General features: G+C 37.6%; 1 protein-coding gene across 7 annotated transcripts in view; it reads right to left on the reverse strand.

Annotated features, from left to right (window-relative positions):
• The window catches only part of AUH (AU RNA binding methylglutaconyl-CoA hydratase), a 174,802-nt gene that overhangs the window by 51,198 nt on the left and 107,652 nt on the right, over window positions 1-15,952 (reverse strand). The gene's annotated exons all lie outside the window — the stretch shown is intronic.

Here is a 15,952-nt window from a genome sequence, read left to right on the forward strand (position 1 = left end):
AAAGGCCCGCGTACCACAAAAAAAAAAAAAAAAAAAAAAAAAAAAGAGTTCCTTACAATATCTGCTACACGGGATTTCACAGAATAATTGCCCAGAAGGGGACATAGGCCCCACAGAGTCAATCCTCTTCTTTTTCTTCTTTTTTTAAATAAATTTATTTACTTATTTATTTTTGGCTGTGTTGGGTCTTCGTTGCTGCATGCGGGCTTTCTCTAGTTGTGCCGAGTGGGGGCTACGCTTTGGTGCGGTGCGCGGGCAGAAGGGGACATAGGCCCCACAGAGTCAATCCTCTTCTTTTCCTTCTTTTTTTAAATAAATTTATTTACTTATTTATTTTTGGCTGTGTTGGGTCTTCGTTGCTGCATGCGGGCTTTCTCTAGTTGTGGCGAGTGGGGGCTACTCTTTGTTGCGGTGCGCGGGCTTCTCATTGCGGTGGCTTCTCTTGTTGCGGAGCACGGGCTCTAGGCACGCGGGCTTCAGTAGTTGTGGCGTGTGGGTTCTAGAGCGCAGGCTCAGTAGTTGTGGCGCATGGGCTTACTTGCTCCACGGCATGTGGGATCTTCCCGGACCAGGACTTGAACCCGTGTCCCCTGCACTGGCAGGAGTATTCTTAACCATTGCGCCACCAGGAAAGTCCCAATCCTCTTCTTTAACGTGTAAGAGGAACCCAAGAGTTGGGTATGTGTGCTATGTCTGGGGACATGCAAGTCACAGGCTGGGGCAACCCCATCTTGCCAACCAATTAATAGAACAGGAAGGACCCCCTCCCTCTTCTTAGCATCTTATTCATAGGTAACTTAAAAGGTATATCTAGTTTCATATATTATATAGGCTTTACATAAAACTGTAAAATAAAATGAGATTTTAGAGAAACTATGAGCATATGACAGACTATTTGGGAGCCCTGAGTGCATGTGTTCCCTTTTAGGTCCATTTTGGTGAGAAGTTTTAGAAGCACAAAGCTAGTAAGGAGTAAAACCAGCTCTCCAGCATCACGACGCAGGTCTCTTTAGCATCAGTCAGGATAGCAGAAAAGGAAGTGCCCTCCTAACCCACTGCTGTATCACTAAGACCCAGAGTTAGCAATGCATGTGCTAGAAAGGTACCCCAGCTTCCAAACGTAAAACTCCATGGAACAACTAGCATTTGCATGGCACTTCGCAGTGTACAAAGCAAAGGTAAAAAGGTAACAAATATAATAAACCTCACAACAGCTTTGTAATAGAGATTTATCATCACTCTCATTCACAAGAAAGCTCAGAGATCTAAGTAACCTGCCGTAATTAATAACCTGCCACACAATTAGTAAATGACTTAACCCAGTCTCCTGTAACTCCAAACCTTCACAATGTAGAACATAGCCTCTCTTTCCCTTGACTATTCACCTGCTCCCTTTTCGTGGTGTCTGGTTCTTGTTTAATGGCTGTAATAGCCAAGTAGAATAATCCGAGGTTTTCAGATGTATATTTTCAGTTGCCCGCATTTTTTATTCCTTTGGCCCTCATGTACTTGCCCCACAGAGTCCACAAGTGGAAAGCGGATGTGAAGCTACTGCCAGGAGCACACACCCTCCTCCCCTGGTTGTAGCTTCAACTGAAGTGATCAGCACCTTCAACTGCCATGTCCCATTCCTGCTCTCAGTGGTTCAAGGGACCCCGAGTCTCACATGGGTGATATTTGGTCACCCCTTCTCCGGTGCAATGGTTACTCCAGGCAGGCAAGATAGAGGACTGATAAAAGAAATCACATCCCCCTTCCTAGTCTCTTTTCCCTACTCTATAAATGCTTTCCTCCCCTAAGGCTACTACCACCTTTTCCATACTAGTTCTCAGAAGACAGACAATAGCATGGTTTGGCTGGTTCTGGCCCTCCACCCACAAATATCACATTCCTGCCTGAACCCCTATTCCTGGACTCACAAGTCTGTCCCACTAACTGCCGGCTTTAGTTACGAAAGCTCTGGTCACCAAACATCAACTCCAGATGACTCTGAGGATGCCCTCCAGGAAGGTAAAATGAAGACTAATAGTCCATGGAGTCAACCTCCTCTTGACAACATTACCATTGAAAGTTTACTCACAGAACACTGTTTTCTTTTATACGTGAAAGCACAAAGTACTTCATCCAAACTTTGGATTAAATTAAGCTTTAACACTATACCATGGGCCTCCTCATACCATGTAACATTTCTACAAAAAGAACATCCTCTGGGTTAAAGTCATTCCAACATAACTCACTCTTGTGTCAGAAAGGGGACAAAATGTAAAGTGTGTGCAAAACCTCTGAATATGCAAAGAACAGTACACTTACACTGAGAAAAAAATGACACTCCATATACATATTTTTTAAAACCCCAAGCTTCTATTTTTATGCTAATATACCAGTTACAACTATTTCGGTTTTCTTTTGAAAGCTGGGATACCTTTCTAGCATATGCATTGCTAAATCTAGGTCTTTTGAGGTAAATCCATACATACTCAGTTGTGATGAGTCTATATTCAAAGCTATTGTGCATAATACATCTAAGCATAGAGAAGAGAAGAGAAGCATATATTTAATAAACAGGAGTACAAAACAAGATGCTGGTCTGACTACCCTTTCACCAGGTTTATCCTATTAAGGTGATATGATTCAGATAATTAACCCTTTCCAAATGCTGAGAAACTTCCCTCCTAAGAGATGGATTAGCTACAGAAATGCTTAACTGTCCAGAAAGCCGAATGCAAAAGGATGTGACAGAGTCAGAGAGTGATCTAATACAAAAACCATGTAGTGACAGATCTAAATATAAATGCTCAAATCTTCCGTTTCACTAGTTCACAGTGACTGAAAAAAATTCAATTTCTTTTCAATACATAATTCATCCAGCAATATTTTAATTTTTATAGAAAACAAATGTCTTCAATGATAAAAGTATATTTTATTCTATATGAGTGAATTTGAAAATGTAATGCTTCAAGTTTAGCCATCTTCTAACCCTGAAACTGTCGCTTTAAAATTACAAGAGAGAAAATGAAGTACTTATTTCGCTTATCTTTTTTAAAAACCTACATTCTATAAAAATCAGTTGAGGAAACATTTTATTTCGGCTGCCCTTTTACGACATACACCATCCAGTAACTAACTGGCTTTAAACACTAGGGCACTGGGTAACATTCCTACAATTTTAAATACAATTCAGCAAACAGAAAAATACTGCCAAATACCTTTACAGCCTGCTATCCAGACCTGTGCAAACCATGTCTTCAAACACTAACGAAAAGGAGACAAAAAGTGATCACCTGGCAGGGTCTACAGGGCAAGTGTTAGGACTGTCTCTGAGCAATGGAGTCTGAAACTGCCACCAACTGTATAATATGAGAGAGCAGGACACGTTTACTAAAATTAAAATATCACTTTAGACTTGAAAAGGATATGCTTCTTTAGCCAATTAAAATTCTGGTGAAGGTGATAAGGAACTAAAATTGACTCTGATTAGCAATAAGGAAAAGGGGATTTCCGGAAGGCTCTCAAGGGAGGCTCTGAAAGCTAACAGGCAGACACCAGTCAAGACCAACTGGCAATGCCACAGCCAGGGTCATGCTGCGGGAGCTCCACCTCCCCCTGGAGGGTCCCGTGGGAGAGAACCCATGCTGCCGGAGCTCAGGGTTCCCTGCCCAAGGGAGAGGAGGGGGGACTCTGGCTCCCTCCCTAGTGGGAACAGGCCCAGTGATCTCCTCATGGAAAACTGGAGTGTTCTCAGAAAGGAGAATGGATGCTAGGCAGCCAGAAAGCAACAACAGCCTACTGCAGATCATCAACCGTCTAGCAATACTGAAATATTTCTCAGTGATAGTTGATGAACTTAAGCCATATTCACATGGTTATGGCTCTCGGAGGACTCACACTAAATGTTCCCTATAGGGCAACAAAGGAATAAACACCTTCTGTTTGGGCTCTACATAGAATTTTTGTTCAAGTCAGATTATGATCAATGTAAATAAAGAATCAACCTGTGACAGACCCTAGTGAGGCCTATCTGGTGCCATATATGGTACCTGTCAAATCACTGTAGCTATTCACCAGGAAAATATACTTGTAATTTCCAAATAAATTCGCAAACTATTCATCACTTTGATATAGAAAATAGGCGCGCCTCGACACTTTTCAAAAGACCTAAACTTCATGAAGATTAAATGTTAGTATTTACAGAAAACTCAGTTGAAGGTTGCTACCTTCCAACTAAAAAGGATAAAAAAGAAAGTAAAAGTAAACATTCTAACATGATGATCAAACTACCTCAGTAAAAAAATATTAATGTATACATTGGATTTCATATATCTAGAAAAAGTTAAATATTAATAGTTCAAAAAGGGTAGATACATAAATCTTTATTAGAAAAATGTTTCAAAACGCTTCTTTAAAATAATAATATTTATAAGTTCCCCTTCTCTAAATACCCAGTATTATGAAATTTGGAAACACCACTTCATAGAGTACTTAGAATTTAACTGAAAGGACTTCTGTTTGTTTGTTTGTTGGAAGTGATGCAAAAAATAAATCGGAAGTTACAGCAGCATTCATCCAAACTCAATCATGAAATACTTTACAACAAATTAAATACCAAAAAGGATGCTTCCAAATGGTGGCTGTGTTATGTGCATTTGCTCAGAGACAATTAATGCATGCAGCTGGTGCTAACCTTCAGTAAGTTTCAATCAAAGCTTGACAGCTACCAGTTATATTTCACACAGGGTAATTATAGCAAATGGCATTTAGGCTTAATGTTCTGCCATTTCTTCTTCTTTCCGGAATGTAATCAACAAGATATTAAGATTGCTTCTGCTTAGCTTTTCTTTAATCTTCACACTGACAAAAATAAATATTCAATCATAAGGCATTTAGTGAAAGTATAGGTGGGGAAAAAGACCTGACATTCAGTAGAATTTCTCCTATGATAATCACTTCAACAAATGATATATTTATAGCTTTTCTGCATAATAAAATATGTTAGTCCTCTCATAATGAAATACATCTTCACTATGCTTCTCATTTTCCACAATGCCCAGACTTTTCAACATATATTGTACTAGCATATAAGCATCAGTGTGAAATACTTTTGTATGTTCACTAAGGAAAAACTATAGCAGCTCCTCTGGAGTTTACGCTATTCTAAATCCCCGTGCTCCTACACATTCTTTGTGTGTGGTAGGACAGCTAAAAAGACAGTAGGATGATGAGCATATGGTCTAGATTTAATAGAACAGGTGCTTAAATTTTTATAGTAAAGTATTTCAAATGCTAACTCATATTTGAATGTACTTTTAAAACAATATTCTACAAAAAACTGCATATATATATATATTTAATCTCATTATGCATATACTTGCTGAAATGAACTTAGGCTGCTCTTTAAAAATTCTGCCTATCTGCTATCTGTGCCTCTGCCATAACTGTCCTGGACCAACCAGCACATCTCAAGAATCAAAGTGGTCCAGAAGCTATGAGTGCTCTGAGTGAGTCTTGATCTTTCCTGGGCCTCCAAATTGTTCCACCAGAAATGGAGCTGGGGTGCCAGCACCCTCCCTACCTCTGTTGGTAAGACCAACCAGGACATCTCATTGTAATGGCCTTTTGGTTCAGAGCTCCTTCTCTCCTCTCTTGCTTAATTTTGTCATCACATTTATCACCATCTACATAACTACATATTTTATTTATTCAACAGTCTCCTCAAATGTAAACTCCATCAAGGCAGGGGTTTGGTCTCTTTTACTTACTGCTATATTTTTTCAGCCACTACAAACACCTGGGACATAATAAGCACTCAATAAAATACTAGAAAGATAAATAAATGAATACATCTCACAGACCTATAAACCAAAAAGAATACTTACTGGAAAAATCAGGTCAGACATACTAGGCACAAGAATATATTCGGAAGAAAAAAGAGAACAAAATTCTGAGTACATTAACACTTGCACTTGACCATCAACTATACCTCACTGATGTGGAGGTAGATGGATAGAATAACGGTAAACTGTATCAGACTTCTTAGATGTTGGCAATGTAAATGAACTTTGGCTGATTTGCACACAATAGAAATTTACTGAAAGCTTTCTGGACCACTCCAAGAGTTACTAAGAATGCTAAAGAACTATGTTTAATAAACAGAACCAAGAGTCACCGTGAGCCAGGATGGCAGCCCCAGCCCACACCAGAGAGGCTTGCAACTAGTAAGGACACTGTCTCCCGGGACTTGGACAAAGCCCCCACCACTGCCCAAAGGAAACCTTCATTGTCTCTACCTCTGAAGGTCAAGTTTCAACTTCAAACCCCTTGGCAGAAACCTCTGCTAGCAGGGACCCACAGACTTCGAAAGAGGGGTTCGTACGCTGGGAAGGCCAAAAACAACAGATAAAAAGGTACATTAAAATAGTGGTGTAAAACAAACTTCACTTGGTATAAATACCAAAGGAGAAAGTTCTTCTCTGGAACGCATGTATCTCCTAATATCTGCGTTAAAAAGGACTCTGCTATACTTGTGTGAACATGTGAGTGAGGTGGCTGTTCATTAACACTGTGTGTGGCAATAGTTTAAAACGAATATGCTAAACTTCACATATTTGAACAATTTAGATTTCTGCAATATCAACTGGCATTAGAAATGTTATACTTACTTAAAAGTGCACAAAATAAAGGCACCAAACTCAAGTATTTTAAATCCTCTACATCCTTATAACTCAACTGAAATGTTTTTTAAGGCATCAAAAATAACATGCATATGTGTATGTTCATGAGGCAAATCAGCAAAAAATAATTGCACGGTGACCCAAATAACAGGGATTGGGAGGGGCTGACTGCTGTAGTTACAGAGCAACCACTGACTCATGAAAATTCAGTTGTTTGCATTTTAAAAAGGGTCTTAGCTCTTTGACTAACACTCTGGTTTTTTTTTCTGCAGCTTTATTTTGTGCAGCCACAAAATTTTTAAAAACTCCTGAATCTTAATCTACTTTCTTTTCTCTCTTCCCAGAGGTGTGAAAGGGCTGGCCAGGTATGCTTGAGTTTTAGAAAGACAATCTGTTCCTTTCTTCTTCAGCCTCCTTAGGCTCAAATGATAGGCATTTGAAGCCCCTCTCACGGTCTGCTATTCAGAGCAGGGAAACAGTTTTTACAAGCTCCCTGGAATCTGAAGAATTTGTCCCCAAAGTGCACTGAAACATGCCTAGTTACAAACAAACTACAATAAGGAAAGCAACAGAAGCCAAAAACAAATGTACTAAACACACTGTTAACCAGCAGAAACGCATCCAAAAAACATATAAACATAATTTCTGGGTATACTGCCTAGAAATAAAACATTCAAAGAAAAACAATTTATTTCATTCAAGGAATATTTACTAAGCACCTATCATTCCACAAACACTGAGCTAGATAGCTGTTGCTGACACAAGTCAACAAAATCGACCAGTTCCTTCCCTGGTAGCAGTCGGTGCTGAAGATGCATGGAGTACATAATCAAACCAGCAAAGAGATATAACTTGTTAAATTAAGTAAACAAGGAGCCCATTAGACTGGGTGGCTGTAAATGCCTTGGTAGCCTATGTAAGCAAACCAAAATCTAAGCCTGTAAGTGCCTCAAAGTTACAAAATCAAAAGGTTAAGAACAACTAATCACAAAAAGCCAACTAGGCTTTCAGCTATACAGCCGATCAATAATTTCCTCCTTTGCTTCCACCTTTTCTCTATACAAGTTTCTCCCTAACCTCCTGTTGGTGGAGCACCCCTAACCACTTCTGGCGTGGTGCTGCCCAATTCAAATTGATTTCTGCTCAAACAGACTCAAAATTTTAATATGCCTCAGTTTATCTTTTAAAAATTACAAACTGGAAGAGGACAAGATATTCTAAAGTTCTTATTTCAATACCTAATGATATAACTGTATACAGGTCATATAAAAACATTCAAATCCTTTCAGATTTTATAACTTATTTTTCACTTAATTCTCAAAGTTGTGAAATTTATGAATAAAAAATTAACAAAACTTTTATAACTGCAAAGTGTATGAAAATGAAGGGAGAATGAAGTAAGTATCAAATTGGCAACTCTTCATGATTCTGAAAAATAAAGAACTTAAACTCATATTAAATAAATCTATGTAAATTAACAATAAGATGAAAGTGGACTTTAAATAATGCAGAGAAGAAAACCATCTACTAAACAAATAATGAAACTGAAGCACAGAAAATACCCTAAATCTGCAAACTTCCTTACCAAGCTTTACCCTTTAATTCTACAGTTTGGAAAAGCTCCTGCTCAATTAAGCTAGGCTATATAGAAAATCCTACTGGAATACATTTCCTGAGCAGGTCAAATGATGTTAGTCCCAAGACTTGCCCTCTTGGAGGAATTAAAGTGAAGCAGGTACCCCTCCCTAACCACACGGAAGAGAGGGACAATATATCCGGCAAGGAAGGGGCAGGGATAGCAAGAGAAAAAAGGACATTTATAAACACAAACACATTAAAAGGATACTGATGATAATGAATGTATTGCATGCTCATTATCTACCAGAACACTTTTAATGCATGTCCATTTACTGCTTTCATCCCCACAATGCCGTTGTAAAATACTCATGACTATTATCACACTTTATGGATTAGGAGATGAAAGCACAGAGAGGCAAGTCATAAACCCACTCCAGAGTCCACGCTCAGTGAGGTTTTCCTCAATCTCTTTCTCAAACACTGAACTGATACATAACCGACTTCAAAGTAGCTCATTTTAAATTTCAGAACCTACAGATAATTAATTTTAGAGGAGTCCTATGGTTACCCCTTATTTTTCAAGTACTTGCTCCTGTCCAGTGAATGGAACAGGGAAATTCCCCAATCATGTTTAAAGTTGGTCAAAGTAAAACAGAATTCAAAAATACAGATGTTAGATGAGTTTTCTCAACCCCTGGAGCCAGCAAATCCTACCGCGGCATGAGGGAAAAGTTGGTTTAATAAATAGCTCCTTGCTTTTCATAAGATATCAACTACTTCAACAAGCCAAACCTTCAAGCTGAACAGAAACCCCATAATTTATCACCTAACAGGGTGACTATGACCATTTCCAGATACTTCCTCTGCCTCTGAAATGCTCGTGACCAAGTGTAACTATAAACAGGTCAAGAAATAAATTAATTCCAGGGCACTGGAAATTCTGTTCATGAAATGAAAAGTGGCCTTGCTGACATTGCATCACTATTTCTAGACAGTGCACTTCAACATCAAATAAAGATCACATCATGGAGATGTGCCAAAAGCCAGTGACCTAGTTTCATTAGGGTGGGAAAGGAATAGCAATCTGTCCTTTGAGACTAGTACCAAAATAGCTTCCTTAAAGCACAGCTTCATGCTTTTTAAAAGTTTTAAATAATCTTTTCATGCAAGGGCAAAAATAACAGCCAGAGCCAATATCAAATATGAATTTCCTTTACGTACCCCCATAAGTTAATGCTAGCTCTCATAATGTTATCAATATTTTCAAAGCTTGGAAAAAATTAAGGATCAGAAAAATTAAGTAAGAAATTGTTCCAACATCTAATAATTGCCTAATATAGGCAATCATACCACACCAGTAGACTAAGATTATTTTTGAGAAACTCCATAAAGATAATTGGCTGACTTTGCCAATGCCACACCCAAAGAAAAATGCAAGTAATAAAACACAAAACTTTTTTTAAAAGAAGTATCTTTGAATTATATGTATTTAAAAATATAAAGAAATACTGAACTTATGCACAGTACCATAGAAACAAAATCTGGCACAATATACACTGGCAAAAATGAAGAACAATTATTTTAAGAAGAGCTGGGCATGAAACAAGTCTGAAAGACGCTGGGCCTATGAAACCTATTTACCATGGGATTTTCTTCCTGAAATAAAGAATGAGTTAGGGGTTCACAGTATCACAACCAGGTAAAACAAAATTCAATGTAAAAACATTTAATGGGAAAATAGGGATATGTCATACTGAAGAAGTGGTATAAACCATAATGAAGATACACATGACCTCTTTAGGCACCAAAAAACATGGAACTGAAATATATATAATACAGTTGACCCTTGAATAACCCAGGTTTGAACTGTATGGGTCCACTTACATGAGGATTTTTTTTCCAATAAATGTGTAATACAGTATTACACAATCTGTGGTTGGTTGAATCTCTGGATATGGAACTGTGGCTATGGAGGGCCAACTATAAAGTTATACGCAGATTTCTGACTGCATGGGGGGTTGGCACCCCAACCCCTGAGCAGTTCACAGGTCAAGTGTTCAACAAAATCTGAGAAAAAAACAAGAAACTGACAGAAATACAATAGCAGTGGATGCATTAACATACCTCTCTCCAATCTGACAGACAAAATACAGAAAAACTAGAAAAGAATGTAATTAATAAATATATTACATAAAACTATGTCTAAACCCTACAATCAAAAAGGATACTTTCTTTTCAAAGGCCATGGAATATATTTACAAATACTGGCCAATGCAATTGTTATATACAAAATGAAACTGCAATAACTTCCTAAAAGTAGTACTACACAAAACATCATCTGAATATGTTATAATGAAACTAGAAATTCTTAATAGAAAACACCAAAAATAACTTGGAAACTAAAAAAAAAAAAAAACACACAAGCAAACAAAAACCCTACTCTTAGGTTAATATTTAATAAGAATAAAATACAAATCTAGAAAATAATATAAGTGCTAAATGAAAATGAATGTTAAACAGCTAAAATTAGCTTTAAAATACAAACTTTTTCATCACTAAAAATGAAGATAAACCAACTAAATTTTTAAGTTACAAAAGAGCAATGAAAGCACTGAGACAAAGAAAAGGTAGAATTATCACAAAAGCAGGAAGTCATAAATCAGAAAAGAAAAAAACAGTAAAAGGGGGGGGGAAACCCATAAACCTAAAAGCTGGTTCTTTCTGTGGAAAAACAAATCATGAAAAAGAGAAGAGAACAAAAATACAAATTAAGGAATTAATAAGGGCAAACACCCAAATATGAAAGAAAATTAAAAGAATTATAAGAACACATGATATACAAGTCTATGTCAGTGTATCTGAAAATCTGGGTAACTATATATTTCCCAAGAATTGTCAATTATTAAAAGGGAATTTTAAAATCTCAAAATATATCAGCACACAAAAGTAAAATTAATATAAAATTTCAAGGGTATTATTTAATTCCAGTATTATTTCAAGTATCCCAGAAAGCAGAAAATTAATAACGCTTCCAAGTCATTTTTAAGATGCTAATATTTAACTGCTACCAAAATCTCACAAGATAACATATGAAACAAAACTTCAAACTAATCTCTTCTATAAAAATGGATGCAAAAAGTACCATTTCAATATAGGTATATAGAATCCAGAAGAATCATTAAGCATGAAAGAATAATATACCATTACCAGAGTAGTTCATTCTAAGAAAACTAGAATCTCTCTAGAATAGAAATCTATCTAAATAATTCAAGTATCAAAAAATTAAACACTATCAATATGTCAAGATATTTCCTTCATAGGATTATGGATACATATCTCAGTTAAAGCCAGGAGAATGCTTTATAGCGAAACACCAGAAGTTTCTCTGTACTAGTTATAAATAAGACAGGAAGGAGCGATTAATCTAAAATATACCATTAAATCAAAATTAGCAAGTCACAGAACAAAATGTATAATATGATCATATTTTTAAGGGAAAAAAATCTACGCAGATCTGTATTAATACATTGGTAGATGCACTTTTAAAAGTCTGAAATGACAGGCAACAAACCATTAATAATAATTACTTATTGGGACTAATATTTCCCTACTGTTTTCATCAAAATTATGTGACATAAGACAACATAAGCAATTGCTTTTAAGAAATCTGTCAATTGCTAAAAGATTAATTCAACTTTGAAACTGCCCCAAACTGCTTCCCATTATCATTTTTATTTCTAATCATACATTATTAGTGATTATATGTTTTCCTTTTAAAAAAGTAGCAATATTACTTTTTTGTTCAAATGCTCTAGGAGTTAAATTTTAAAGTAATACCATTACTTTCTTATTGACTGAGAGTATACCACCTCTCACAGAAGACTTCCCCAAAGGGACATGGGCTCTGGGGATGGGGTAGTTCAAGATTTCTCCACTGGAGGAGGCATGGTGGAAGGAGTAGGTGATTTTCTAATGGTGAGATATCAGGAAAGAGACAGCAGAAGGTAGAAAGGGAAGAAAGAGTAGGAAAAGAACAAACCTGGCTGCTGGCAATTGGCTACACGTAATAGGATCAACAAAAGGGATGCCACTAAAGGTTGCCATAAATAGTGATCAAAAGGGTCAAAAGGGTATATTCACAAAGTGCCACGGTAAAATGAAAAAAAAAAGCGCAAAGTGAGATGTGATTGTAAAAACACATCCTAGTTTAGCAGTGTAATCCTATATGCAAAAAGCTTATTTAATAACAGCCAATTTTACAAAGATAAGACATCTGAATGTTAACAGGATGTTTTTCAGTTCAACCACAATCATGACAGATGGTGCACATCTCCGAGTAACAAATAACTATAAACATTGGTGAATCTGTTTCAAAAGAAAGGTGGTCCTTTCAAATACCCATGCCAAAATGCCTTTTAGGACTGGTACTCTTAAGTTTGATTTCATCTTTGTGGGTAATAGATCCTGGAAGTAGTTTGGGGAGATTTCAGTGAATGGAAAATAACAACAATCATTCTGAGCGTATAGAACTTTTCTGATTATGCTTTCAGTCGTTCGACCAAAATAATGCAGCTGAGATCTAGTTCAAGATGACAACATAGGAGGATCCTGAAACCACCCCTTCCCATAGACACACCAAATCTACAGCTAAATAAGGAACAATGTCCTCTAACAGAAACCCCAAAACTACCTGAGCAATTAATTCCTCCACATTAGGAAAATTAGGAAAAAACCCACATTGAAACAGGGAGAAGAGGCTGAGGCACAATCTCACCGTTAACCCCACCCCCAGTGCGGTGACACACAATCCGGAGGGAACTCAAAAATCCAAGCTTCTCCCTGAGGAGCAAAGCGTTAGAATCCCACATCAGGCACACCAACTTTTAAGCCCTGCACCTGAGAAATGAAACACCAAAATATCTAGCTTTGAAAGTCAACAGGCTCATATCAACGAGAGTGACAGCTACAGCAAACTGAGAAGCAGTTCTGAGCTCGCACAGACTCACCCGGCTTCCCCCTACCAAAGCCAGCACAGAAGCAGCTGCCTGAAAAGTGCCCAGTCTTTCTGTGAAGGAGGCCGATTTAAGGAACAAGCATCTAATTCAATACACATCTAGAGGCCAACTGAAATACTATCCAAAGACAGCTGAGACGACTGGGCGCCATCTTTGCACTCTCCCTCTGCCTCACTCCGTCACCAGAATCTCCTAAAAATGAGTTTGTATACACAAATCTGGCACCCTGATTTTTGCTGCCCAGGAGATACCCCTTGATCACTAGGCTCCGGAGGCCAATGGAGCTTATATTCACAGGTCCCACGAGACTATAACAAATGGAGAAAGAGTTTTTAACCAGCTATACACCCCATGGCACAATGGACAGGTAGCTGAATAAAAGGCCTAGTATTTCTGTGAAAGAAGCCAATTAGCTTACCTTCATAGCTGGGCCCCGAGGGGCAGCTTCTAATTAAACACACATCAAAGGGCCTACTACAATCTTCTCTAGAGACAAGGAAGCTGCATACCTTCCCACCCTCCATCTGCCCTGCCCCAGGTAGCTGTTGTCTCTGAGAAAGAACCTTGTGAGCACATCCGTCACCCCAGCTTTTGTAGCTGCTGCCTAGAGGACACATCCCTTGATAGCCTGGATGTGCTGACCAGCTGGTCTTCTGTTAATGGTTGAAAAGGACAACAGCAAACAAAGAAACATTTCTTAACTGGCTATCACCGAAGAGTCAGTGTAGAGAGAACAAACAGAAATGCCCATCTCCCAGTCTTCCCCTGAAAGAAATATGTTTGCATACCTTAAAAGCTGCTGCCTAAGGGTCTGGCTTCCAATCAGCCTGAATCCAGATGCTGAGGTCCTCCCCTCTGAGACACATAGACAGGTCCTGGCACACCCTCAACTACTGACAGCCACTTAGAATAAAGCAGGAAACTTGCACAAAACCAAAGGTTTGACAGACAATAAAGAGCTAGGGCCGGGCTGAACAATAAGGTTCATCTCCAAGACTGGGAGAGTTAGCTTTTTATCTAATGCATAAAAACTAACACAGAGAATCAAGGAAAATAAAGAAACATAGGAGTATATTCCCAAAAAAAGGCCAAGATAAAACCTCAGAAAAAGACCTTAACAAAACAAAGACAAGTGATTTATACGAAAAAAAGTTCAAAATAACAGTCAAAAAATGCTCACTGAGGACAGGAAAAGAATGCATGAACAAAAAGGAATTCCCACAAAGAGACAGAAAATTTAAGACAGTGCAAACGAAAGTGACAAAGTTAAAGAATACAATAACTGGACTGAAAAATACAATAGAGGGGTTCAACAACAGGCTAGATAAGTAGAAAAAAGAATCAGGGAACTCACAGACAAGACAGTGAATCTCAACCAATCAAAGCAACAAAAAAAAAGAATGGAAAAGAGTGAAGCTTAAGAGACTTATGGGACAACATTAAGTGTACCAATATTCCCATTATAGGGGTTCCAGAAGAAGAGAATGAAAAAAGGGCAGAAAACTTGTTTGAAAAAATAATGGCTAAAAATGTCCCTAACCTAGAGGATTAACAAAGACATCAAGATGCAGGAAGCCCAGAGAATTCTGATAAAGATAAACCAAGAAAGACTCACACTAAGACACATTATAATTAAAGTGGAAAAAGTTAAAAAGACCTTTTTAGGAGTCTCTTTAGAGAATCTCAAAAGCAGCAAAAGAAAAACAACTTGCCACATACAAGGGAACCCCCATTAAGACCCTGAGCAGATTTTGTAGCATGCAAATAAGGCTATCTTGAGTACAGCTGGACAACAGGAAAGTAACATGCTGCCCACAAAGTGAATAATCTGGTTTCTTAAAATACCAAGTTACTAGTTATTTAAAAAAAAAAAAAAAAGGAAACAAAAATGAGAACGATAGACATCAATCTGAGGTCAGTCAAAATCGCTGATTAATTCAATCCCATTACTTATACAATTTGGATATGTAAAGCAATAAGGTGAATTTTAATGAAGAAAAGCATGCAGTACAAGTAAACAAAATATTCCTGTAATAGTTAATCTCTAATTTACTTTCTGTAACCCATCTTTGAAGTTAATTTCTTTCTATCTCCTCCAGGAGCAGTACAACGGGCCCTCCAAATCCACAGATTCATCCAACCTTCTCCAACCAAAAGTATTCAAAAGAAACAAATTCCAGAAAGTTCCAAAGAGTAAGACTTGAATTTGCCTCATGCTGCCAACTCTAGTCATCCCTTGGTATGCAGGAGGTATTGGTTCCAGGAGCTCTCACATACACCAAAATCTGCAGATGCTCAAGTTCCTTATATAAAATGGCATAGTACAATGAATACAGTTGGCCCTCTGTATCCGTGGGTTTCACATCTTTGGATTCAACCTACTTCGGGCAGAAATTTCCTTACATAGTTATTGAATCCATGGATGCAAAACCCACGAATACAGAGGGCCAACTGTATATTTATTGAAAAATATCTGCATATAAGTGGACCCGTGCAGTTCAAATCCATGTTACTCAAGGGCCAACTGTCTTTACATAGCCCTTACATTGTATTTATAACTATTTACTTAGCATTTACATTGTATTAGGTATTATAAGTAATCTAGAGACGATTTAAAATATATGGAAGGATGTGCATAGGTTATATGCAAATACTACACCATTTTATAAGGTGTACTATGCCATTTTGAGC

Source organism: Physeter macrocephalus, chromosome 9 (assembly GCF_002837175.3).
Source record: "Physeter macrocephalus isolate SW-GA chromosome 9, ASM283717v5, whole genome shotgun sequence".
Lineage (NCBI taxonomy): Eukaryota > Metazoa > Chordata > Mammalia > Artiodactyla > Physeteridae > Physeter > Physeter macrocephalus.